Source organism: Littorina saxatilis, linkage group LG4 (assembly GCF_037325665.1).
Source record: "Littorina saxatilis isolate snail1 linkage group LG4, US_GU_Lsax_2.0, whole genome shotgun sequence".
NCBI lineage: Eukaryota > Metazoa > Mollusca > Gastropoda > Littorinimorpha > Littorinidae > Littorina > Littorina saxatilis.
Window position 1 is genome coordinate 55,851,984 of NC_090248.1, and position 2,500 is coordinate 55,854,483.

Below are 2,500 nucleotides of genomic sequence, written 5' to 3' on the forward strand. Positions count from 1 at the left end.
AGCGTCACTTCACTCGGATTCCAGTTTCTGAAAGGTCAGATTCTGTGCACAAAGTTCTTTTCTTTCTCTGTTTTCATTTTATTACACGCATTTTTCTGTGTTTTTATTTCGGTCATTGCATTTGCAGATAATCGCTGGAAAACATTGACTCCGGACAAGGTCCGTGCACGCGGCTTGATTTAAGCTTTGTAGGTAGGTAGGTAGGTAGGTAGGTAGGTAGGTAGGTAGGTAGGTAGGCAGGCAGGCAGGCAGGCAGGCAAGCAAGCAAGCAAGCAAGCAAGCTAGTTAGTTAGTTAATTAGTTAGTTAGTTAGTTAGTTAGTTAGTTCGTCAGGGTTGCCCTTTCTCATCTCTGTCCTTTGTTTTACCGCTGGAGTTAATGGCAATTAGGATTAGGAATCATCAAGGTATAAACGGAGTATGCCTGCCCGGTCATAATTTTGATGTGAATATTTTTTTCCAAAATATTAAAACTGATTATGTATGCGGACGATGTTAATACAAAAAACATGTTCTCCAAAGAGAAACATGATTTGGAAAGGATTTTGTATATTATTGATGAATTTGCTTGTATATCACATTAGAAATGAATACAAGTAAAACAGAGGGCATGTGGTCACTTTAAAGAAAGAACAAGACAGAAGTCTCTTTTTGGTTTTCAACCTAAACATAAGTTGACGATTCTTGGTATACTTTGGTAATCATATGCCTGCCTCTTGTCGTGAAGAAAAAAGGAGTAACCGTATATTAAAAACAAAAAAATAATAAGACATTGGCAAAAAAGAAATTTGAGTATTACAGCAAAATTATGAATTATTAAGACTTTTTTGTTGTCGCAAATGTGTTACCCGATGCAAGTTCTCGTGGCACCAAAGAAGGTGCTCGATACATTAAACACTATTTTGTGTCGATCAAAACGCATTTTTGGATGAGTGTCTATTTAACAACCCGACCATAATGATTGTGTACAGAAGTAAAGCAATTTTTTTTAACATTGGATTCAAGCTGGCATTGTATAATTATGTTAACGATGTATGGGTTGGACATGATTGTATTCTTTATGCACAGATTTGTGAGAAAGTAGAGCATAATGTAAATAGGCAGTTTGAATATTGGGCCATAAAGTCTTGTGGAAACAAGGAAGTTTATGGGAAGTGCAGATAGTAAATTTCCATCACGCGGTCTGCTCATGCTACTAATGTGCTTAGCCAATGACCACTAACCTTCCCCGGTGCAGCCCCCCAAAAGTATCCTATTTTACTTTCAGCTTCCCTGATCCTTTTGTATTACCTCCACTTTATAGGTGTAAATAATTTCGTTAGAATAATGAAAAAGATAATTATATATTAATCAATAATTGTCACCAAAGTGGCCAAGAGCAGCAACCTAAATCATACCTTTGTGTTCATTAGCTTGAATGGTTTCTGTTGCTTCTATTATTTTTCTCTCGTCTACCACTGCACCCTTGCCATAAAAAAAAACCAGCTGTGTTCGCGCGAGCCAGCAGACCGCGAGAACAAAATAACACTGAGCTAGCGACGCAAAAACAGCTCGTCACACCGCGCGACTTTCGCCACTTGCTAGTGACGGCGAAAAGTACTGTGCTTTTGGCAAAGTAAATATCAAGTTCAGATTGATCAAAATTATTGGACATTGGCACGTAATTGTACAGAAGAACAACGATTAAGATTATTACAATGGAAGATTTTGCATAACGTGTATCCCACCAGTATTTTATTAAATAAATAAAGTTAGAGAAAATAATAAGTGCGATTATTGTGGAAATGTTGATTTTATTGAACTTTTTCTTGGAATTGTACAAAGATGAGAAATGTTTGAATACATGTTCAGAATGATTTATTCATTCCTATTTGCAAAAAAAACATTGTTTTGAGTGAACGAGATGTCCTTTTTGGTTATAAAGTTAAGTGAAATAGTCACATTTAAAATAAGCAAATAAACCACATTATATTAATTGCAAAAATGTCCATAAGCTAATTCAAATATGGTAAACAGTATGATGTGAATGTCGTGTTTGAACGAGAAGTTACATTAAGACAGCAGTTTATTTATGTATGATGTGACATGGTAAATATACGTGCTTAGACCGGTGATTTAAAATAGCAGGGTTTGTGAATATGTGCCTGCATTGTGTTGAAGTAGATCCTTTTTGGTAAAGGGAACCCTTGATCAATGTACATGTACATGCCATTCTGTATGTTATGTGTGTTTATATTACTACATGCTGCAGACACATATCCAACGGCATTTACATCATATTATATTAACATTAATTTCAAAGAAAATATTGTACATTCTGAAGCCAACATAGGTCAAACATACAATTTGTAAATATATTGAGAGAACAAATATATTTAAAAAACAAATAAAAACGACAACAACAACGTACAAATAACTATATTTATTTGTTGTCTTTGAAAATAAGGTTTTAATTGCGTTTATGGGATAAACTATAGCTCACTTATTTCCACATTTTCGAT

General features: G+C 34.8%; 2 protein-coding genes across 2 annotated transcripts in view; one reads left to right on the plus strand and one right to left on the minus strand.

Annotated features, from left to right (window-relative positions):
* Positions 1–2,500, plus strand: part of LOC138965148 (chorion peroxidase-like) — a 276,867-nt gene that overhangs the window by 181,126 nt on the left and 93,241 nt on the right. The gene's annotated exons all lie outside the window — the stretch shown is intronic.
* Positions 1–2,500, minus strand: part of LOC138965126 (uncharacterized) — an 18,225-nt gene that overhangs the window by 14,994 nt on the left and 731 nt on the right. The gene's annotated exons all lie outside the window — the stretch shown is intronic.